The sequence below is a fragment of the Myotis nattereri genome (genome assembly GCF_964212035.1).
Source record: "Myotis nattereri genome assembly, chromosome: 2".
Classification (NCBI taxonomy): Eukaryota; Metazoa; Chordata; class Mammalia; order Chiroptera; family Vespertilionidae; genus Myotis; species Myotis nattereri.
Genome location: NC_138076.1, coordinates 197,652,715 through 197,678,132, shown reverse-complemented (window position 1 = coordinate 197,678,132; position 25,418 = coordinate 197,652,715).

The window sequence follows — 25,418 nt, the reverse complement described above, 5'->3', positions numbered from 1 at the left end:
TCATGGTCATATGACATATTTATGCCGTATAATAAATAAGAATTGTTTTTGGATATTAAAAGAGAGAAGAGCAAGATTCAAGGAGAACATAGATCTCTGGTCTCCACAACTGCATGGAAGCAAAAAATATTTCCTGAGATAGTGGTTATGGGAAAAAGACCAAATCTATCTAAGAATGAAAAGTTGTCAACTAGGCTGCTAGTTATATAGCAGTGTTGTCTGAACCATAGCACATTAATGCAAGATTTTGTAAAAGAATGTGGAAAGTTAGATCTTGTTCAGTAACTAAAGGGAGCCATGCCTTCACAAGTATATGAGAAACTGGGCCATGCAGGCCCAAGGCTAATGTAACCAGGAGACCTGCTCTTAGGCAACCTTTCATTAACTACGGTCTCCATTTGCAAAGGAGAAAAGAGCATTAACAGAAGTAAAAGCAGGATTCTGCCTTGCTTTACTTTCATGTTATTCTAAAAATGATTTAATATAAGAATGCACCAATATGAATGAAGAGGAGCTCTAGTAAGGTCTAATATCAAGAGTATTAAAAATGTATGACATACTGTATATTCTCACAGGAGCCCTATCCAGAACCTCTACAGCTGATTAAATGACATAAAAATGTGATTAATAATATTGTAAATCCTGTTGATTAGAAAACTCAGGGGCATATGACAGATTGACCTGACTCTTTGATTTAAGCCAATATCACTGAAATAACCGTTCACATCCTGAGAAAGAATAATGTCTTGCCTGCAGGATAGCATACAGCATCAGAAACTGCAATTGTCTTTTGAGTTTTGTTTTCATACATTAAACGCTCATGAAACGTTTTTATTTAAATATTTATATCTAGACATTGAACTCCTATCCCAGAACTGCTACTACTTCATTAACCCTTCTAAATCAGGGTTAGATGCAAAATAAAACAATAGAAAAAAAAATAATGTGCCAAGATGCTAGTAGTGTAAATCTTTAGGTGGTAAGTCTGTGTGATTTTAGTTCATTTGTTTTTACAGATTTTTCCAATAGGGTATGTAGGGTGGGGAGAAGCAAATGTTTACATTAAAACAAAAAATTAAAAAGAAAAAGTCATTTTAAAAACAAAAATGTTATAAGTGCTTTTGATGAGATCTAGACATAAAGTTCACTAAAATTTAAGTGAATCTAATGAACCAATGCATAATACAATGACACACATAACTACCATTTCCATTGCACATTCACAAAGCATAGCCATTCTTTCTTTTGGTTCTTAGACATCTTAAAGAGGAATGTTCATCTTGAAATCTAGACTATCTACTCTCTTTGGTTAGATTCCGCTACCTTTAGAGTGGCCAATTTTCCTTTTTAACCTCAGTGTCCTTTCTTCTGTGACCCATATCCCAACATTCCTCTGAGAAACCATCCCTTCTTCCCATCCTAGATCATGGATTTACAGAAGAGTTGACTCCATCCCTGGCTCCAGGCATGGGCACGTGACTCATTCCTGGCCAAACAGAAGGTCATATTCTATGGTTACAGCAATTGGTCCAGGAATGGGCACATGATCAATCTTAAAGAGATGCAACAAGACTGAGGGAGAATCCCAAGTTCTTTTCTGCTGGACTTGAACCTGGGTAAGTGCATTTCCAGAGCTTTTATAGGGGTTTTACTGGCATATAAAGTCCAAGAGTGAAACTCACCTGGAAAAAAATTAGGTCCTCATTACATTGCTTAAGACCCTGGATCATCCCAGCCATCTTGGCTCAGTGTTTGAGCATCGACCTATGAACCAGGAGGTCACGGTTCAATTCCCCATCAGGGCATATGCCTGGGTTATGGGCTTGATCCCTAGTGTGAGGTGTGCAGGAAGCAGCCGATCAATGATCCTCTCTCATCATTGATGTTTGTATCTCTCTCTCCCTCTCCCTTCCTCTCTGAAATCAATAAAAATCTATTTTTTTTTATTTAAAAAAGACCCTGTATCACGTCAGTCTTGCAGGCTTCACTGCTTTTGGACTTTCTTATTATAGAAGCCAATAAATTCCCTTTGTACTTAAGCCAGTTAAACTTGAGTGTTTATCCCTTGCAATTGAAAGAATCCTAACTGATATAACATTTGGTCTATTTAATACCCTACTCAGGGGCATTATTACCAGAGGATTTAATTATTGTGCCTTGTATATGATAAGACCACCTTAGTTGCACAGGTAGACTCCTGGAACAGAACTCCTTTTAATACACAAGCTTTAGCTATTTATGTAGCATTTGTCTTTTGGAGCTTGAGTACCAAAGTTTGCACACTAAAGACATAAGCATAACTATCAATGCCTACATGACAAATAAATGAACCCTAAAGTTAAATAACATATAATAGACATTAGTACATATCAATGTATTAAGATAAATTATGATTGGGGAAGTTCTAAGCAGTATCCTAACAACAATTCTTATGTTTTGACAAATATACCAAATAACTCAAGCAAAGGTTCTCAATCATCCTGGGTTTCCCTGGTATTCAAAGTCCACAACAATTTAAAGGTAGAGGATTGTGTGTCTGAAGGTACAAAAATCTCATCTATCTTAAGCTCAGTCACATCCTACTTAAGAGCATGATATAAGCAAGGACCACAGGAGACATTCTATCCTGGTTCACAGGAAATAACAATAAACTTATCCACTAATTCTGAATGAAGGTACCTGAGAAGGAGAGGGCTCAGAGAAGAGGGGAGTATATGCCATCTTCTCCTATAGAAGAGGGAAATGAAGATTAGAGAATAGTTTTGTTGGAGATGATCACTTCTGGCAGTGAGCCAACAAAGCTGTGGTCTGCTCTACAGCACCAATGAGCTTTACTTCCATCTGTTAGAAAAACATCATAATAGAATAATTTTGTTGGAACAGGACACATTTTTGTATCTTCCAGGCAAAGGCAATGATAAACATACCAATGCACTATGTCTTTTTAAAAAAATATATTTTATTGATTTTTTTACAGAAAGGAAGGGAGAGGGATAGAGAGTTCGAAACATCAATGAGAGAGAAACATCAATCAGCTGCCTCCTGCACACTCCCCACTGGGTATGTGCCCGCAACCAAGGTACATGTCCTTGACCGGAATCAAATCTGGGACCCTTGAGTCTGCAGGCCAATGCTCTATCCACTGAGCCAAACTGGTTAGGACAATGCACTATGTCTTGAACATACCCCTTAGATGTGATACACATTCAGTGCACATCCCACACAACTGTGCATGGCAGCTCTGTGAATGCAGACTATCATAAAGAATATCCATACACACAGGCCCAGTTGGAAACAGTTTAAGTCTTTTTTAACCTTATCTCATATTTCTGCCGTGGAGAAACATTTTCATCAATATTGGACATGTTAGACCTGCTTAGCCTCCCCTGTCCAGATTACAAGGTCACAAAAATGCCAGTTGTAGCTGGAGAAACAATCTTTTTAAAAAATAAATATTTGTCATATTCTGGAAAATATGTTTTCTTATTTTAAAAATTATATTTTTGTATATTTGCTTTTATTACATGTATTTTTTTTAAATTTCAAACAAAACAGCAAGGGATAAGGTAAAAAATAAAGGTCTTCCTCTCTTAATGATCATTCTTACTCCTCATAGAGAAACATTAATTTCTCGAGTGTTTTCCACTCAAGTTCCAGGAAGTTTCTATACATATAATTATCACCAATAAACAAACAAACAAACAAATTAATTAAAACTGTGTGCCACCAACAAAAAATTAATTAATTAAATTTGCATGTATGAGAAATATATTCAGTAAAATGCCTAGTATGGCAGGGTAAGTATCCATATCCTTCAGTTGTTACCTGTTTGCATAGACATATCCAGGAAGCTACCTTGAAGGAATGTCTTCATTCTGCAAAGGAAAAATAGCTGCTCATAATTATGCAAATGCAAGGTCAGTGGATACACAGTCTCCTGGTATGAGACTGTAAGGGTACAATTCAGCATCTGTGATTTAGCAAAACCCACTCCTATCCCTGGTTTGTAGATTTTAGAGAAAAGATGAGCCAATTAGTAAAAGAACCCCTGTCCCCATTGTCTTCTAAGAAAGAAGAAATCTGGAGTTCAACCTCTGCCTGAAGTTAGGAAAACTGGTTGGATGGCTGGTTGGTGGAACCATCAGGGAAGGATAGTGAGGCCTCACCAGGAGGGCAAACGAACCTTAGTTCATCATCAGGGCCCAAGGTTTCCCACTGATGGGCTCCTGCAGGGAACACAGCTAATATTGGACGTGAGATTTGGAGAATAATGACTGAAACTGTGGGCACAAACAAAGAGCAGTAACCCCTCCACAGTAAAAAACATGGGCCATCACAGCTTCTCAGGATCCTGGGGAATGAGGCATTCCAACAGCCGTGGAGTAGTGTCACCTGGCAGCTGGTACCAGGACCAGTTAGTACAACTTAGCCTAGAAATGAGAAGCAAGGTCAGAAGACGGAATGGACTCTGCTGTCCTGGCTCCCCCTGGTGTTGGGAGCTGGACTAACACATCTCTTTGGAACTGCATAGACCCTGGAGTACTTAAACAATTCATTAGGGCAGGTGGATACTTGCGCAATTTGTGGGGGGAAGTAGTAGAGATGTATTCATCTGTATACCAAATTAGTGTAGCATATACAGTTGGTTACAATACTATATATTTTCATGTCTATACATACATATATACACACAAATATATATAAACGCACATACATATCTATTCATGTGTCCCTACATGATGCTTACCATATATTTTCAACTAGTTATTTAATATAATAATTATTAGATATTTTCCATATCTATATATATATATATATATATATATATCATTCCTTTTCATGGCTACGAATAATTATACTGTATAGATTTATTATCATTTATTTAACTAGTTCCCTATTGATAAACTCTAAGTTGTTTCCAGTTATTTACTATTACAAACAATGATGCAATAAGTTATTTTTGTATATATATTTTTATTTATCAGTGAGATAAACTTATAGAAGTAAAATTGCTGAAAAAACATATGTGCATTAAAAAAAGATAAGAGATATTGCCAAATTGTCCTTCAAATAGTTGCACCAATTTATACTCCTACTAATAATGTATGAACTATTTCCCCAAAAGTACAGAAAGTCAAATGTAAATATTTTCCACTCTAATGGTGAAAAAGTACTTCATTTGATGTTTCATAATAATCCTAGGAGATATAAATTATTTCCCCAATCTTTCAGATGAATAAACTAAGACTGACAAAGACTGTATAATTTATCATATGGCTAAAAATTATTTTTATTTTTTTATATATTTTTATTAATTTCAGAGAGAAAGGGAGAGGGAGAGAGAGATAGAAACATCAATGATGAGAGAGAATCACTGATCGGCTGCCTCATGCACGCCCCTCACTGGGGATCGAGCCCGCAACCTGGGCATACGCCCTGACCGGGAATCGAACCGGTCACCTCTCGGTTCCTGGGTCGATGCTCAACCACTGAGCTACACCTGGCTGGACTATATGGCTAATAATTAAATGAACAAAGATCCAAACCTTAATATATTTGATCCCAAAGCTTATTCATTCATAAAAGTAATAGAGTTTCCTATGTTTCAAACATTGTTCTATATAGGTTGCATATATTTGCTCATTTTATCTTTATATAAAGATTTTAAGGTAGATGAAATTAATATCCCATTTTACAGATGAAATAACTGTGGCAAAGAGAAATTAATTTACTTGCCCAAGATCAATCACATAGCTAGAAAGTGGCAAAAATGGGGTTAGAACCCGTTATTTGGCTCCCATTTATTTTCCTTTATAGCAACCTCTTTAAAATATTTTTGTTTTGCAAAGAGAAAAATTCACCTCTGCAAAGACACAGGCTCTACATATAAATGTTTATTAAAAAAGAAAAACATTATGAGCCCCGCCGGTGTGGTTCAGTGGCTGAGCATCAACCTATGAACCAGGAGGTCACAATTCAATACCCAGTGAGGGCACATGCCCTGGTTGCTCAGTGGAGGGCATGCAGGCAGCTGCCAATCAATGACTCTCTGATCACTGATATTTCTCTCTCTCTCCCTCTCCTTCATCTCTGAAATCAATAAAGAAATATTTTTTAAAAACCCATGTTATGAGGAAATAAAATTTGGCTGAAGAAAAAATACCAATTCAATGGGTTTCAAATGGCTACATACTTTTACATTTTCTTTAATTTTTTTTGTTGTTGTTGTTAATCCTCACCCCAGGATATTTTTCCATTGATTTTTAGAGAAAGTGGAAGGGAGAAGAGACAGAGAAAGAGAGAAACATCGATGTGAAAGACACACATCAATTGGTTGCCTTCCACAAGCACTCCAACCAGGACCAGGGATCGAGTCTGCAACTGAGGTACGAGCCCTTGACCGGAATCGAACCAGGGACCCTTTAGTCCTTGGGCCAAAGCTTTATCCACTGAGCCAAACCAGCTAGGGCTACATATTTTTATATTCACCCAATAGAACCCCTTCTTTCTTCTTTCTCAAATTTAAATGTGACACTAACTCTTAGGGTTTGCAATGATTGTCAACAAAGCTCTAGGTCTTTTCTATGCACAGCTCCATAGCTGTCACACATTTTGTGATACAAATTGAATCACTTAGGTAGAGGGAACAGATGTATAACAGCCATTGTACCCTAAGCTGCAAAATATGATGGACAAGTGTATACCTGTCCAGTATTAGAGTTGATGATGATTTGAATGGAAAACTTAGAAAAGGGGGGGGGGAGCATTCATTCTTCTAAAATCTGCTTTTATAACAATTTTAATAATGATATTCTAAAACAGGAAAATTTAGCATTATTTTATTTTATTGATTGATTTGAGAGAGACAGAAACATTGACCTGTTGTTCCACTTATTTATGCATTTATTGGTTGCTTCTTGTGTCCTGATAATGTTAGTTTAAGTAAAGGGAAAAATGCTTTTTCATAGTATAAGCCCTATAAATTTGTGTTTTGTAAAGGAAATTAAAATGGACTTCCAAAAATACTGTGTATCTAGGCAACAATTTACAAGTGAAATGAGATGAAAATACCTGTACCAAATAAAGTATTTTATTAGATTTATCATCTGTGAATATATTCCAATACCCACATAAGCATAAATATATACATGTATTTATATAACAACTTAAAGGTAAAAGGAAATCAATTCACATGAATAATTAATTCTACTACATTATTTCAGCTGGAAAACTCAAGTGGTTTCAAAGTTTCTTGGGCTAAGAAACAGGAGCAAGCATTGTCCTTTTAAAAAAACAGAAATCTCACTTTTTTTTGCATAATCTGTTGTTACAAAGCCAAAGACCATGTCAAAAAAATTGTCTCATTAATACTTAAATAGGATGCCATTAATTAGGCTTATTAATGGACTTTGGAATGTAGTCGGTACTTTAATGGGCTTTCAAAAGCAGTTGGTTCTTAAAGGGTTTTTCTTGCTTTGGTCACTCTTGTTTATGAGAATTACTCTTACAGCTTTGTCTAGTTGGTCAGTAATGCCAAAAAATGTTCAGAAAAGACTTTATGCTGTCCTTTTTATAATAATTTCACATTTGACATGATTGAAACATAATAATTTTCAGAAATTAGAACATCCCTTATATATACTAAATGATCAATTACAGCCAGTTTACTCCACCTGAATAATTATTACTATAACCAACATTTTCTACTACTTTTCTTAACTCTTGCATCTTTTTCTCCCTGGTAGCCAGGTAATGTGACCATCCCTCCAGACTTGTGAGTATGAGGAATCTGAGTAGGTGAGCTCAGAGAGGTATTGGAGTGCCAATAATTTTTAAGGGCAATCTGATAAAGAAAATTGCAATTCTAGATCAATACATTTGAGTCCCATGAAGTTTAAAGTAATTACATACAGAGTTACATTTGATTGAGTTTCTTTCTGTCACCTACTTTCAAATACTTAAGTCATATTGTTAAGCTACTAGCCTATCATAGAAAGAATCAGTCTACTTGGTTTGTTGAAAGGTGGATTAACCAAAATAAATGTTGCAGAGTGGTCAAAACAAGAGGAAAGTGTTCATTCATTCATTCAGCAAGTATTTAACAAGTCAGCTCCCTAGTGAATTCCAGGGATATAGCAGGGAACAGAGCAGATGCAGCCCTCAGGTCTTAAGGCATTCACCTTCTCATTGGGGAGGCCCGCAGTTAGTGATAAGTTAGTAAAATATAAGTATGTCACATGGCAGTAAGTGACATGAAGGAAAATAAAGCAGGACAGGATTGTCATGTGGGAAACTTTTAAAAGAGAGTAACTACAGAAGGACTTTTGGAGATGACATTTGAGTAAATACCCCGTGGAAGGTATGTGTGGGGACAGCATTCTAGTGGCAGGAGTGGCAAGCACAGGGGCGGAGAGTGTGTTCGTGGCCCTCAAGGACAAGTGCGGACAGCAGCAAAAAGCATGGGAGGGAGACTGGGTCCAAGATGAAGTCCAAGAGATGATGTGGGCCTGAGCTAAAGCCAATGTTAGAGTAGGGAACCATAGTGTTTTTGAGAAGAATAGTTTAATGACCTGACTTAAAAGGGTCTCAAAGAATCACTCTGGCTACTGAGGTCTAAAGGGGAGGCTACTGACCATTTAGACAAGAGACAGTGGCGGCTTAACTCTAAGAGATGAATAGAAGTCATAGTATTCTTCATATTTGGAAGGTAGAGACAATAGGATGTGTTGACTCATTCAGTGTGGGAGTGAGAGAATAACAGAATTATAGGATGACTCTGAGTCTTTGTTATAAGAAGCCGGAAGGATTGACGCATTGTTAAAAAGAAAAAGAAATTCAGGGAAAGAAAATGTAACATTGCATAGTACTAACAATGATACTGACCAAATCAAGGCAGGAGATTATTCTCATTGCTTATTATTACCATGGAATGAACAGAGAGGATTCCCAAATTGGAGAGTATAGTTTTTCTTGGAGTAGGTGCTTATTATGAACATACTAGAGGCCCAGGGCCTGAAAATTCACGTACTGGAGGGGGGATCCCTCAGCCTGGCCTGCCCTCTCTCACAGTCTGGGAGCCCTCAGGGGCTGGAGGTGATCTGGAAATCATGGGAAGGCAATGCCCCCCATCACACCTTTGCTGCTGCCACTGCTGGCAGTGCAAGCCTCGGCCAGCCCTGGGTGACTGGGCAGGGGCCATCCAAGGCTTGCCTGTGCCTTGGGTGAGCCCTAGGTGGCTGAGGGGGCTGAGGGGACTGGGGGACTATGGAGGCAGGCACTCAGCAAGGCCGGGCCTGCCTCAGAGCAGGCCCAGCCTTGCTATGCACCTGTCACCCTGGCAGGGCTGAGGGGACTGGGTGCTGCCATCTCGTGGCTGTGGGCACTGCCATCTTTGAGGGTGGTGCAGTAAATTAGCATATTCCCTCCTTATTGGCTGTGGATGTGGCCATCTTTGAGGGCAGAGCAGTCAATTAGCATATTCCCTCCTTATTGGCTGTGGGCCTTGTCATCTTTGCGAAAGTGTGAGGGTCAATTAACATATTCCCTCTTTATCAGGACTAGAGGCCTGCTGCACAAAATTTGTGCACTGGGGGGGGGGGGAGGGGGTGTTCTTCAGCCCAGCCTGCACCCTCTCCAATTTAGGACCCCTAAGGGGATGACCAACTGCTGGTTTAGGCCCAATCTCTGTGGGATCGGGCCTAAACCGGCAGTCAAACATCCCCCTCACAATCCAGGACCGCTGGCTCCCAACCGTTCACCTGCCTGCCTGCCTGCCTGATTTCCCCTAACCACTTCTACCTGCCAGTCTGATCACCCCCTATCCACTCCCCTGCCAGCCTGATCGATGCCTAACTGCTCCCCTGCTGGCCTGATCGCCCAGACCTGCCTTCCCCTGCCAGCCTGATTGACCTTAACTGCCCTCCTCTGCCAGCCTGGTCACCCCCAACTGCCCTTTCCTGCCAGCCTACTCACCCCCAACTTCCCTCCTTTGCCTGCCTGGTCACCCCCAACTGCCCACCTCTGCTGTCCCCATCACCCCCAACTGCCCTCCCCTGCAGGCCTGATCGCCCACAACTGTCTTCCCCTGCTGGCCATCTTGTGGCTGTGGTGCCACCATCTCTGAGGGTGTAGCAGTCAATTAGCATATTCCCTCCTTATTGGCTGTGGGCACTGCCATCTTTGTGACAGCATGAGGGTCAATTAGCATTTCCCTCTTTATTAGATAGGATTATAAATATATTTTCCAGCTAAAATTCAGAAACATCTAATTTTAAAAAATTATTCTGGGAACTTAGGTTTTATTATTAAGTTCATCTATGGGTGGAACTTCCACCCACAGATGAAATTATTCCATTGGGAAAATACATATTTAGCACCTAATGTGGGCCAGCAAGCCACTGGACAATTTAGGCAGGAACATTAGACATTAGGGACATAATTATGAATAACGCACACCCTCTTTTCTCCCCTTTTCATTTTTTTTTTTTAGCACTCTGACAATGCAATCCTGTTATAAATAGAACATAAACATGTGAAAACTGATTTAGCTGGAAATGACTGAAAATAATCCTAATCTGAAAAAAAGAAAAGAACGCCAGCATCTGAAATGGATGTTACGTATGTAATATAACCTAGGAGAGAGTGGGCCATTCATATTTACTATGTAAAATGTTTCCCATTATGGATGCATTTCAACTGTGTCTGCTTCTTATTAGGAAAGTCAGATGCACCGGATTCGTGCTCTCTCTGGGATTCTGGAGTTCAGAAGGACAGGGAAACTGTGCATCAATGCAACCTAGCTATGCTAACTTTAGACAGAAGGAGGAGGAACACATAGAAGGTGGGTTTAAAATGTCACTAAATCAAAATGACTCTGGCAGTACAGGAAATTGGCAGAATTAATCAAAGGGATAACTTGGAAGGAATTTACAGTGATGAAGAAGAAAGCATCTCATTGTCACTGGCTCCCAGAGATATGGAAGCAGCATTTAACACACTTTGCTCACATCTTGCCCCATACCTGTCAGGAGCACCCAAGTTACATGCAGTGGACTATTTCTTGGCATTAACAACAATCTACCTAATTTAGTCTTGTCTTTTCCTTTTGTTCCCCTTTTTCTTTTACATATGTGGATTTTATTGGATAGAGGAATCCATGTTTACATCCCTTCTTTATAAAAACTACTTATATTCACATTGACCATACTTTACTGCCATACACAATTTCTTGCCTTATTTCTGCTTCTTATTTATAGGTAGTAAGTTCTACAGGATTCAAGTTGAAACAATATTAACAATGCTCACTTTTACTAACTCCTTCTGTAAGTATTTAGCATATTTATTTTTTTAAAATTTGGATTGTTTCTGAGAAATGATTCTTTTTTATTGTTTTTGTTTTTTAAATATTCATTTCCTCCATTTTTTATGGATGAGGTCCTGAGTCATGGAGGTAAAGTACTAGGGAGTCACCCAGAACTGGAAATTAAACCTGTAATGCCTTCTTCTGCCCCTCCTGACCCTTCAGATCAATGAAATTTTACTTCTGAATGCTTTAAATCTTCAGAGACAAATCCAATAAGGGTGCTGGAATGCACCCCACCATTTCAGTCCAGTGTAGAGCAGAAGGGACAAAAGAGTGGGCCTCTCAGTGTGCCTTCTAATCAAATCTCCCAGCAAAGTCCTCCCAGCTAAGTAGAGGAAATCTCAAGTTTTTAGCCAGACTTCAATTTCCTAATCACAGACTTCAATTCCCTTCAGTCTTTATGCTTGAGCTGTCCGTCAGCTTAGCGGCTCTGTCCAGCAGCGCTGGCAGATTTCTGTGCTAAATGTTCACATTGTTGAGATAAAGCCAATGGGGCTGTTCTGCTCTGGCTCTGGAAAGGTCCTATTGCCCTGAAAAACAGTCCTCTACCAGGCCCTCATTCTCACAGTGGTCACTGAAGCCAGAGCTTTCCTCTTTTATTATTTCTGTTACTCTGGCCATGGCATGTTAGCCCGTAAACAGATAAGTTTGGGAAACATTAGTTTAACCAGACTTGATGGTGAGCCTGGCTCTGATGGATTTTTACAAACAATTTCCATTTGACTTTCACATCAGCCACAACATAAAAGTGATTTGTTGAGTGTCACTGATGACCTTTCTCCAGAAGGCTTGAGTCAGATCTTCAACAACAGTAAACAGCATCTATCAAAATCTTTCTGCATCATCGGGGAGCCTACAGCAATCGTCCTGCTTCTTCCTAATATCCTCTCAATTAATCACCCCTAAAACATACACACACACACACACACACACACACACACACACACACTGAATATAGTGCATTTTTGGCACTTCTAGTGGATGCCGATGAAAGTTCGAACTTTCTACAGTAAGATGAAATTTATCTTACCAAAAGCTCTGTAAGGCAATCTTTTATACACATTTTTCCCCTTCGGTATCCATGTTTACAGTGTAAGGATTTTTCCTAACAAAAAGAAAAGTCACTTGTTTGTGACAAGGAAGGATGGTTGTCACATATACTGAATTTTCCCTAAAACTAGAGGAGGTAGATACAGTGGGAGGTCAGAAAACACTGGGAAAGAGTCTATTTAGACAATACAAGAACAAAATAGAATCCTATACTAACCACTGGGAAGAATTTGCTCCTAGAAAGAAGTCTGTAGAGCTATTTCTCAAAAATGTTTTTCAATATGAAGTAGTTTTGTGTTTCCATCCTCCAAATTGATAGATAGATATATATGTTAAACAATATCAAATATCATTACAATGAGCTCAATTACCACAATATTTAACATTCATTATCATAACATAACCTTACAAGGTGTTTTCCCTTCATTAATTATTCTATAATATGGCTGTGCCCCTGATCCTTTTGGGGTATTTTTTTATGATGCTTATTCTAGCTTACAATTATAAGGCATTGTTCACAAAAACTATACAAGTGGTATTCTAAGTAATTCAAACTTTAATGTAAGAAAAATTCCAGTGAAGTCAAAACTAACCCATAAAAATGGTACAAATAATCTCTCACTCACTGAGTAACTTGACACTAGAAGGGTCATGCTGCACAAAATATTCCTGGCAAAAACTAGATGACCACTTGGAAAGGATGAATATGTGCAACCCACAACAAAGAGATAACTGCAAGAATAACCCTGTGATGATCCATTTCAAGGCACTTTGATGCTGATGAAGTTCAAAATCCACACTGATAAAGTTAATTAATATTTCAGGACCAACATAATGGAGGCCACCCCAGTAGCCCAGCCACACCAGCCTGCACTTATGGGCAATGCGCAATGTCGAGAAAATTTGACACCAATCACTACATTCCATCTCAGCTTGAGCTAGTTTACCTTACCCTAGAAAACAGGAACTGCTAGCCTTATAGGGAAATCCATCACCTCCTAGCCAATCATGCCCATTTCTACCTTGCCTCTTTGACATTCCATAAACTCATTATTGCCAAAAATCCCTTAGGAAGAGTGAAGGAAACACTGTAATCCCCCAATCCCTGGTTTGTTTTCCCTTGAATAAAAGCACAAACTTGTTACTAAATTGTTTTTATTTTGTTTTTTACAATACTAAGAAAAGCATGTTTAATGAAACTCAGTACAAAGTCAAGTTCTCAGAAATTCAAATAGGCAAATATTAATGCCAGAGTTGAGTAGAGTGAAGGAGGGAAAAGTAAAGGGGAGTTGAGAGTTTGGATACCTAGGTGGCTTTGTCCTAGGTATAATTGATTTACAAGATTATGTTACAAATCAAGAGAGTTCATGGAACTTCCTGAAGGTCACCCATTAGAGAATGAGTGGCTGTGGAGGCTCTGGGGATCATAGATCCCTGTGAAAAATCTGATCAGAGTTACCTTTTTTTTTTTTAAGTCCTCACCCAAGAACATGTCTTTCATTGATTCTAGAGAAGAAGGGAAAGAGAGAGAGAGAGAAAGAGAGAGAGAGAGAAAACAACTGGCTGCCTCCCACATGGGCCCTGAGGTGGGATGGAACCTGAAACCCTTCAGTGCATGGGACAACACTCCAACCAACTAAGCCATATTTATCAGAGTAATCTATGGTCCTCTCCTCACAAAATGTTTGAGAACTCCTTAAAAATCATCCATGACTTGAGAATCCCATTTAAGAACCCTTGTTCTAAAGACTGAACCAACCTAAATTTCAAGATCTTTCCTTTTTCTATGTTCACACACTTTTTCTGTAGTGATCCATTATTCATATATAAAACCATAAATGAGTAAAGTGGGAGGTGACACTCCCCCAAGGTCAACTGAATTGATTAATATGAGCAGTTAATTATCTCTTGGACAAACTCTGTTAATATCTTCTATCAAAACTTCAATTCAGATGACTTCCTAGAAAATTAAGCTCATTGAGGAGTTGCATTAACTCATGGAACTTCAAGCTCTTTGGTAAAATAATTATAGGTTTGCCTCCTTTTAAGGCAATGGCTGCCTGCCCTGAAATTCTGTGCAAACAAAACTATTTTGTAAATCACATCCTATTTTCAATCTATTTAGCAAATTAACTTTGCTCCTTAAAAGAATTTTTATGGTGAGGCTTTGGTGGGAAAAATCATGACCTAAAAGGCTTTGTAAATCCTGTTTTGTATATATCAGCTTTATTGAAAGCGGATGCTCCTGAACTAATTTAAGTAACTGGAACAGTTCATAAGCTCATAACAAATCTGCTTTAGAAGACTAAAGGATTTGATCAATGTTAGATTTTAGAATTAAAATTGACCATTTGACTATGCCTTCTAGAAACTTGTACATAAATTGTGATTTAATAGTTCTGTGGAGCTTATTGTATTGGTCTTGTCTCTTTGTTTAACTTTTCAATAGCCAGTTCCTTTCCTTTTGCTTCATTTTTATTTTGATGGTACCTGGCCAAGGGAGGAACCATGGACTTTAGAGTGATCAGAGAAAGTGTTACAGATGGGCCATGGAAAGGATGGGGGAGGATTTGGGTAAATGGACAAGAAAGAGGAGGGCAAAAAAAAAAAAATGAAACTAGACCACCAACTTACACCATACACAAAAAAAACCCCCACAAAATGGTTAAAGGACTTAAATGTAAGATGGGAAACCATAAAAATCTTAGAAGACTCCATAGGCAGCAAAATATCAGACATATGTCATAGCAATATCTTAACCGATACAGCTCCTAGGGCAATGCAAACTAAGGAGAAAGTAAACAAATGGGACTACATCAAAATAAAAAACTTCAGCGCAGCAAAAGAAACCATCAACAAAACAATAAGAAAGCCCATTGCATGGGAGAACATATTTACCAATGCTATCTCAGGTAAGGGTTTAATCTTCAAAATTTATAGGGAACTCATACAACTTAACAAAAGGAAGATAAACAATCCAATCAAAAAGTGGGCAAAGGACCTAAATAGACACTTTTCGAAAGAGGACATACAGAAGGCTGAGAGACATATGAAAACATGCTCAAAGTTACTGATCATCCAAGAGATGCAAATCAAAACAACAATGAGGTATCATTTCACACCTGTCAGAATGGCTATCATCAACAAATGTGGAGGATGTGGAGAAAAAGGAACCCCCTCATGCACTGCTGGTCGGAATGCAGACTGGTGCAGCCACTGTGGAAAACAGTATGGAGATTCCTCACAGTATTAAAAATAGAACTCCCATTCAACCCAGTAATCCCACTTCTGGGAATATATCCCAAGAAACCAGAATACCAATCAGAAAGGACATATGCACCCCTATGTTCATAGCTGCACAATTTATAATAGCTAAGATTTGGAAACAGCCTAAGTGCCCATCAGCAGATGAGTGAATTAAAAAACTGTGGTACATTGATACAATGGAATACTATGCTGCTATAAAAAAGAAGGAACTTTTACCATTTGCAACAGCATGGATGGACCTGGAGAGCATTATGCTAAGCAAAATAAGCCAGTTGGAGAAATATAAATATCACATGATCTCACTTATATGTGGTATATAGTGAACTATATAAACTGATGAACAAAAATAGATCCAAAGACAAAGAAACACTGAACAGACTGTCCAACCTCAAAGAGAAGGAGAGGGGTGGGGGTAAGAGGTCAACCAAAGGACTTGTATTCATCTATATTAGCATAACCATTGGATATGGATACTGGGGCGGTGGGGGCTTGTCCTGAGGAATGGGAATGGTGGGGGGGGGGCGGTCAATTGGGGAAAAGGGAGACATATGTAATACTTTTAAAGTATATTACAATAAAAAATGTTTTAAACCTAAGAGAGAGAGAGAGAGAGAGAGAGAGAGAGAGAGAGAGAGAGAGAAAGGAAGGAAGGAAGGAAGGAAGGAAGAAAGAAAGAGAAAGAAAGAAAGAAAGAAAGAAAGAAAGAAAGAAAGAAAGAAAGAAGAAAGAAAGAAAGAAAGAAAGAAAGAAAGAAAGAAAAAGAAAGAAAGAAAGAAAGAAAGAAAGAAAGAAAGAAAGAAAGAAAGAAAGAAAGAAAGAAAGAAAGAGGAGGGCAATACAAACAGGAAATAGCACAAGTAAAGTTTCAGTGGTGGGGATGCAAATCCAGGATGGTGGAGTAAGGTGAAGGTTGGGGACATGGTCCAGGTGAGCGGTGAGCCAAAGACAATGCCCACTACATAAAAAGAGCTCCACGAATATTTGTTGTTGTTATTCAAAACACTTCTTAAATCAGATAATATTTCAATAGTTTAACTGGTCTGTGTGTGTGTGTGTGTGTGTGTGTGTGTGTGTGTGTGTTTGCATGGTTAGAAGATTTCCAGTATTTTCTGTATATTCAGGCACCATCCCCACTCAAGCCAAAAAGTTAAACTTCGCACTCAGCAAGGGTTGTCAGAACAAAAAAGAAGAGAAGAAACTCTTTTGAAGTTCAAAGTCTGTCCTTTTAGGCCTCAGAAGCTCAGGCCCAGAGGGGATGCAGGCAAGAAGGCTTGATATGATAAAGAAAGGCTTCCCTCCTCTCCCTGCCCAAGAGCAGATAATGGTTCCTAGGTCTAAGGCTTATGTGTGGCTAGTGAGTAGGAAGAAGATGAAGGGCAAGTAAGTCGGGGAGAGGTCAGTCTCTCCACAGGAGATGACTGAGCCAAAAAGTTCATGCAGACAAGAAGAAAGGCATTCACATTGGTTGACATATTAATACTCATGATAATCACAATGATAACTGCAAATATTTGTTGAGTGATTAATATATGCCTGACACTGTTTAAAGCACCTTGCATGTATTAAATTTAAGTTCATCTTCACAATAGCCCTAAAAGCAGATACTGTATATTATTAGCTCCATTTCAGCTATGTTTCTCAAAGAGGTTAACTACCTTTGCAAGATTACACAGCCAGTAAGTATAAGATCAAGAATTAATGATTCGTGAAACTGATATTTTAGAAAAATTCTTATGGTTAGAGAGTGCAGGATGGATAAAGGGGTGAAAGATTGAAATCAGGGCAAATGATTAGAAGCTATACAACAATCAGGGAACTGGTATATCACAGGTGTCAGGGCTCTGGGAACAAAGACACTTTGGAGTTTCAAAGGTGACACCAAAGTTTCCAGTCTATGTGTCTTGGAGAAGATTAGAAATTCAAAGAAGCAGCCTATTGGGAATGGTAGTCTGAGAATGTTAAGTTGTATTGGAAACAAATTTGATCTGATTCTATCTCAAAGTCACTGCAAAGACACACAATAAAACAAAGATAATCATGTCACAGTCACACATAATCAATAAGCAATTCACCAGCAGTTTCTGGTCTCATGAAATAGGTGGTTGATAATCAATGCCTGTGTCTAACTGCTGAAGTTGCAAAATCGAGAATACTGTGAAGTGATTCTGAATTGAGACCAGTAAAGACTCTGGGAAGATCAAAGTTCAAAGATTCTTTCTTAAATATTTGACAGATAAAAACCCAAAATGAGGGTGCAGGCCTTGAAATGATCAAAATCAAATTAAAAGACAGAAAAGATCTCCTAATTCCTGTTGTAGGAAAAATAATGGTCCCCCAAATATGTCCACAGACTAATCTCCAGAATCTATGAATATGTAAGGTTACCTGGCAAAGGGGAATTAAAGTTGCAGGTGACAATTGCTAGTGACCTCAATTATGAATAGTGCCTTAGTTTATCTAGGGGGCCAAATGTAATCATGAGTCCTTTAAAAGGGCAGTAGACCCCAGAAGAGAACTGGAGAGATGGCAGTATGAGAAAGGCTAGGCCCAATGTTGTTGGCTTTGAAGACAGGGGAAGGGGCCATGAGCCAAGGAATGTAGATGGTCTCTTGAAACTGGAAATGGCAAGAAAACACTCCTAGAGCTTCCAGAAAAGAATGCATTCTGCCAGCGCCTTGATTTTAGCCCAGTGAGATCCCTTTTCGTCTTCTGATAGCCAGACATTAAATGAATACATTTATGCTGTTTTAAGCCATTTAGTTAGCAGTAATGTGTTATAGTAGAAATACAGAATTAATACAGTAAGTCAGAAAATAAGTTATTTTTTCAGGTGGTTCAGATTTTTATTTTAATAACACATCTATAGACCGACTCTTGCCTACATGAAACAAACAATGCTAACAAAGAATCACAGGCTTCCATTTGTATTCTCGACAACGGAAACAGTCTTGAATACAAATTGAGCATAAAAACTTCTGAGTCATATTCTATATAGTCCCTCCATTCGCACTGAAAAAAAAAACAAAAAACCTGGCAACAGCGATTCCCACATTCTGGGAGGCATCTGCTTCCTTTTAGCAGGACATACCTCTAATTTAAAAGCAAAGGAGACCAAAAATGCAGTGATCTGTGGAAATATACAGGAAACATTCCTTTGTCTCAGCAAAGGGGAGAATACCTTGCTCAGGGAAGAGGCTCTTAAACTACATAGTTAATTGGTTGGCATAAAAAGGAGACTAGTAGAGGTTGTGACCTTATTTCCTTCCTGCCAGCTTCCTCCTTTCCAGGGTATACTATAATAAGCCCCTTCTCTAAGTTATGAGGCATTGCTCTTTCTGTCAAGGCTTCAGCCTTAGTCTCAGCAGGTGGCTGGGTTTGGGTTACTGTGGTCACTTTAAGATCAATACAGCCCTAACCTTGTTAAGTAACAAGACAAGATAATTCCAGGCAGTATGAGGGGCTGTACTCCAATGAAAGTTCCTTTAACCAAGTCCTGAGTGTGATAACACAAGGGATGTTGCCTTGGAATATAAGAAGAAACCTGCCCTGCTCAGGGGTCAGAAAGTAGGGAGAGCTTAACTTGGTTAAAAGGACACTGTAGCTTATTTTAGACAAGTTAGTGCTCAGGAGTCTCTAAGATGGAGCCCGAATTGTGCTAATTCAGCACTGTTATCTGCACTGGAAATTGTATTACTCATCTACTTAACTTTAGTCAATTACAGAAAATAGCACCTTTGAATTTAGTCTAATACTTTGAATTTCACGGGTGAACATAGACTCTCTGGTAGAATAAATTAACCTCTGACCACATCATAAACCAACCATAAAAACTTGAGCATCTTCCTAAATGGAAAAAGTTGGAGCCAGGCAAGAATCCATGTCAACCTTAGAGAACTCATCTGCCAAGAAGTCCTTAATCCTAGATTTCTTCTCAAGTCCAGATGGTCAGATAATTAACAATCAACCAAGAGTTACTGGGAATCCAACCAAGCATAGTGGAAGGCCCCAATAAGTATAAGATATGCCTAATGCCTTCAAGAAATTTGCAATTAAGTTGGGGAAATCAGCCATGGGATAGTTACAAGAAGTAATTATACACTTTTTTGTGTATTTATCTGTCCCACCTTAAATCCATAAAAGAGGGACTACATGCATTTTATTCACTGCTTTATCTAGTGAGTAACACAAAGTATGTACTCTAATCACCCACAGATGTTTATTGGTTTTGTCCCACAATTACCTGGAAATTGCTCTCAAACCTTTTTTTGGTTGCTTCAAGAAATCTAATCATGTCAATTAAGCATTTTTTTTCTAGGATGTACCAAAGATCTAGAATATCACAAATGTTATTGACAACACAAAGGACTGTATCAAACCACTACTTCTAATTTGCTATCTCTCTTCCTCTTAGCCCCAGCCTTCTCTATTACCCACAGGAGTTGCTCATTAATCAGTAACTTTTCTGACTTTTAAAGATAAGGGACCTATATTAATTTCCTAGGCCTGCCATAATAAAGTATGACAAACTGAGATGCTTAAAACAACAACAAATTATTATCTCCGAGTTTTTAAGGCTAGCAGTCAAAAATCAAGGTGTCAATGTCAACTCCTGAAATCTGCAGGGAAGATTCTGTCCTTGCCTCTTCTTAGCTTCTGATGGTTGCTGTCAATCCTTGGCATTTGTTGGCTTATAGATGCATTACTCTAATTTGTGCTTCCATCTCTAGATCCTCACATGGTTGTTTACTTATAAGAACGCAGTCATATTGGATTAGGAGCCTACCCACACCAACATGAGCTCAAAATAACTAATTATATCTGCAATGGCCCTATTTCCAAATAAGGTCACATTCTGAGGTACGAGGGGTAAGGATTTTGACATATCTTTCTGAAAAGGATACAACTGAACCCATTAAAGGACCCTATTCCTGTAGGAAGAGAATCCATCAGAAGAAATTTATCAGCTTTATTCACTTTTGCCATCCTCACGCTTGAAACAGTATCTGATGCATCTTAAATGCTGACACAAACAGTTCTTCCCTGCAAAAGATATCTGGTATGATGGCAGATCAACATTTCCAAGACTAACTTAAGATTCAAGATTTGGGGGTGGTGGAGGGGAACTGCTTCAAGGCATCCGCAAGCTGCTGAAACAACCAGAACTAGGGGGGAGAAGATTGCGGAAAGGGGAGAACTAGAGAAAAAAACATACACAAAACACCAACATTGCACGACTCTCTTGAAGATTCTGGGTTCAGAGAAGAAATCTGGGTTGTGCCCAGACAGAAGGCCACTGCTAGGGATAGATAAATGAGCACAGTTTTTCACTGTCTTGTAATGCTACAGAGACAGAATTTGAGGCTTAAAGAGCCAAGGTATTGGTAACAAGGGAGGAATAGAGAACTAAGCCTGATATACAGGCAGCTTTTCCCTTAATACATATGCCAATTTTTGAAGGCTAGCAGGATTAGAAGCTAAGCAGATAAACTGAAAAGCAAAACAGAGTCCTTAGGAATCTCAATTGTTAAGGAGAAAAGGATTAGAGTTTAGGCCCTGCCTGGGTGAAGGACCCAGTGAACTCTCAAGCTCTCAGGAAGGTTAGGCCTTGGAAATGGAGGTGAGCCAGGATTAGACCAAAATTGAAACATAGTCTTTACTGGGATTAAGAAACAGTCCCCACTCTACCTAGAACAAAAGGTAAATTCTGGCTGGAGGAAGATAACATTATCTGAAGCCACCACAATTTTTTTTTCCATATAATACCTGGCATTTAATTACAAAATTACTAGGTATACCAAGATACACAACATGTCTCAAAACCCAAAGAAAAACTAGATAGGGAAATAGGTCTATTTTGATCCAGATATTAGAACTAACAGAGGAAAAAACCTTTAGAATAACTGAGTTATAACTTCGAAAAAATAAAGGAGAAAATGTTATACAGATGAAAAAATGGAGAACTTCAACAAAAATCTATATATATAAAAAAGAAGCAAATAAAAATTATATTACTGAAAAATGCAATGACTGAAATTAAGAATTTATTTAAATGGATTTAACACAGCAGAAGACAAAATTATTGAAATGGAAAGCAAACCCATAAAAATTTTAGCCACACTGAAGAACAGAGAGAAAAACAAAAAATGCAAAAAAGAGCATAAATACATGTGGAACAACAACAACCAAAAATGTCTAACATATAGGTAATTGATATCCCAGAAAGAAGGGGAAAATAGAACAGGAGAAGTAATGACTGAAAAGTTTCAAAAACTCAGGAAAGACAATGCAGCCAAGTTTAAAGAATTTTGAGAATGCTAACCAAAATTAATACAAATAAAACTATATCTAGCTGTATGAGCTGCTGATAACCAAAGAAAAATTTTAAATATTAAAAGACAAATGGGGAAAAAGACACATCTTTAATAGAACAACAGGACAGTCAGCTAACTTCTTATGAGAAATGATGAAAACCAGAAGACAGTGGAATGATATCTTTAAAATGTTGAAAGGAAATAACAATCAAGATTTAAGACTCAAAAATAAGAGGAAAATTTAAATGTTTTAAGAAAAATCCACAAAATGGAAAGACTGCATTTCTAGCACACCTTAACTAAAAAATACAATTACTAAAAGGATTGTTTTCTGGCAGAAGGAAATTAATCTGAAATAGCAACATTCAGATGCCACATGGGTGCCACAAAAAAGCCTCCATTTTCAAGAATTTGTTAGTAATCTCCAGAATAGCAAGGAGTTCAACATGTATGGCCAGTTCCTAGCACACTGATAATCTCTTCATAAGTGCTTTGCTGTTACTAGAACTTTACTTCCACCCTGCTCCAAATGAATAGTTTTCTCACTTCCATCTTCACTTGAGTCAGAGAAATTTTATATTCTTAAAGTATCCATAAACCTTAGAAAAGGTAGAAAAGAACAACCCAATGTCTATTCCCGGGTCTGAAAATGATTCTATTTCATTACAATTCCCCCAAATAAAAACTAAATCTTAAGAAGATAGGTGCCCCTAACCTTTCCTTCAATTTAATACTTTCATTCCAAAAAAAAGAGAGATTACCTCAAGTAATCCTCATTGTCAAGGAAAAATCTCCTAAAGGAAGGAAACTCACAGATCAGCTGTTTCTTTTTCTTGCCACTAGTAACAATCCTAAACCATTTTTACTCTATTTAGTTTTCTCTACACAATAGAGAGCTGGGAAAATAAAGTAGGAGAGAAATCCTTGGGACTCCTTAGATGCCTTCCACTACATCGTGGCCACCAGAGGTATTCAATAATGAACCCTTTTAAAGGTTTGAAAGCTGCAGCAAGGTTTAATAGACCATACAAGTCTCTCCCCAAGCCCTTCAAAGAATGTCTGAAATCAGGAGAAGTAAAAACTGTCCTTCACTGGTAAAACAATGCTGTCTGCTCGCCTTTTTGTTCCGGGGGCTTAGAAACGCAATCAGCTTTCTTGGCTGCTCCCCTTTTGTGCTCAGAGCACATTATGCAGCTTTCTTCATGGCACAGAAGCTCCCTGCAGTGACGGCCTCCTCCTGAATGGGGCTTCTGAGCACAGACGTTTTCCTGCGTCTTATTTGCAGCTTTCTACAATAAACCCTCTCCCACACGAACACATATTTTCATTATCTTATTTTTAGAAATGTAATTTGGAGAGGGGACCTGTGATTTGACAGTCTAATAGTGGTAGATCCTTCAGTCTGCGACGCTCTAGGATCTGGCTGCAAATGCAACAATTGCAACACGCGATTTCAGCACACCAGGCATTGGCTCCACTCAGCCATCTTAAAAGCCATGTGCAGAGCAATCACAGGAGCCCCTTCCCACACATTCATTATGAAAATATATATCCTGCAATATGATTCTTTTCCATGACAGCATTAAGTGTTTCCCATCTGGGCTGTGAGTGTAGGAAATCAGCTCAGGGTCCTGGGGTTCAATGAGTTGAATGCTCAGGTTATTCTCGGGTCTTAAGTTCGTTTCCATTCTTTCAAGCCCCAAGAATACTAGTCTAGGTGTTTGCACCAACAGCTTTCAAACTAGCAGGACTCTCAGAGGCTTCATTTACCAGCTGAGTTAAACTCTGTGAGTGGAAGAACCTAATAACACCAAATGCAACTCCAGGAGAGTGGAGGTTGTCTTAAAATTAGGGATTTATGTCTCTCCATCTTTCTTTCCCTTTCATTCTTTTCTTTTAAGCCATCCTGTCTGCCTTCTTTTGTCTCTTCCTCCTCCACCTGTCTTTATTAAAAAATTTACCTTAGCCCTGGCCAGATGCTCAGTGGTTAGAGAGTCAGCCCTTGGACTGAAGGGTTGCACATTTGATCCCTGGCCCCAGTCTGGGCCCTTGTGTCTCTCTCAGGTCCATGTTCTCTCTCTCTCTCTCTCTCTCTCTCTCTCTCTCTCTCTCTATATATATATATATATATATATATATATATATATATATATATAATCTCAATGGAAAAAACATCCTCAGGTGACAATTAAAATAAAATTTATCTTAGCATCTAAAAAGCCCTGAGAAAGCATAGATACATAGGCCAGGGTTTCTTCACTCTGGTTGGGGAGACAGATCAGTGGGGGGAGGGAGGGGGGGAACATTAAAATGCAAGATGAGACAGATGAGTTGGATTTTATGTGACCAAGATGTGTGGGAAAGGAGCAGGTAGAGGATGAATTCCAGCCAAAGAGGAAGGGGGCAGCCTTACCCTACTCCCTCAGTTAGGGCCTAAAGTGGTACCCGGACTTGGTCTGAGCTGGTTATAGGCAAGACTAAAACAAGTGCAAAGATGGGTGTGAGTTCACCTAACACCATCTGTGCCCACCATCGTGTCAGCCTCTGCTGGGTGCTCTGCCTGGATACTTGTTCCAGTACAGAAGCCAGGTTAACTCTACCCCTAAACTGAGAATCTTCTTGAAACCACACTCAGGATTATGAGCAGTTCTTGCTGCTCCAGGCACAGGAAGACTAGAACCCAGTGTTTATCAGAGACATTTGTTTTGTCCATGCACAGCTTTATCCAAGGGCAAAGCTTTACAAAGAGATACAGTAAATAGTCAGGATCTCCTGGTTTGAAAAGCACAGCAGCCTCTTTGTGAGTCCCTCAGCAGGGTCACTTTCAATCCAGGACTCACCCACATATTGGCTTATTGGCATTCTTTCTCTGACATTTAAAAATAAGCAGGTCTTCAAAAAAATAGGTAAATAAACACAAATAACAACAAGCAATATTTACTATCTTTCTCCAGCAAAGTGCAGGAATAGGAAAGAGGTCTTATATCTGCCTTGGAATTCAGTTTCCTAAAATGAAGGCCAAAACAAAGTTCACAGTCTTCTCTGTCAGGTAAGGTCATTTACTTGCCCAACAACCGTTGGTGTTATCAAAACAGCCCTCAAAGAACCACAGTGGATTAAGGAAATCCATCAGAAAAGAAAGGCATCTGACCGCACCTGGACAATTGAGGAATGAACTTCAGAGAGAGTCATCTCCCGCCTAGAAAAAGTCAGCCCAGGAAGCAAAATCGCGAAGACAAGAATGAAGCATCTTCATCGCTTCTCTTAGTTATTGCTGCGTTTTTCTGAAGCTCTGTTCCCACTGGTCAAATAGATCTTCATTCTCAAGACAATCAAATCTCAGTGACTCAAACCAGTGAAATCATTAAAGTCAAAGGAACCACATTAACCAAGCACCTGAGTAAAAGCCGAGCTCAGAGAAACAGAAA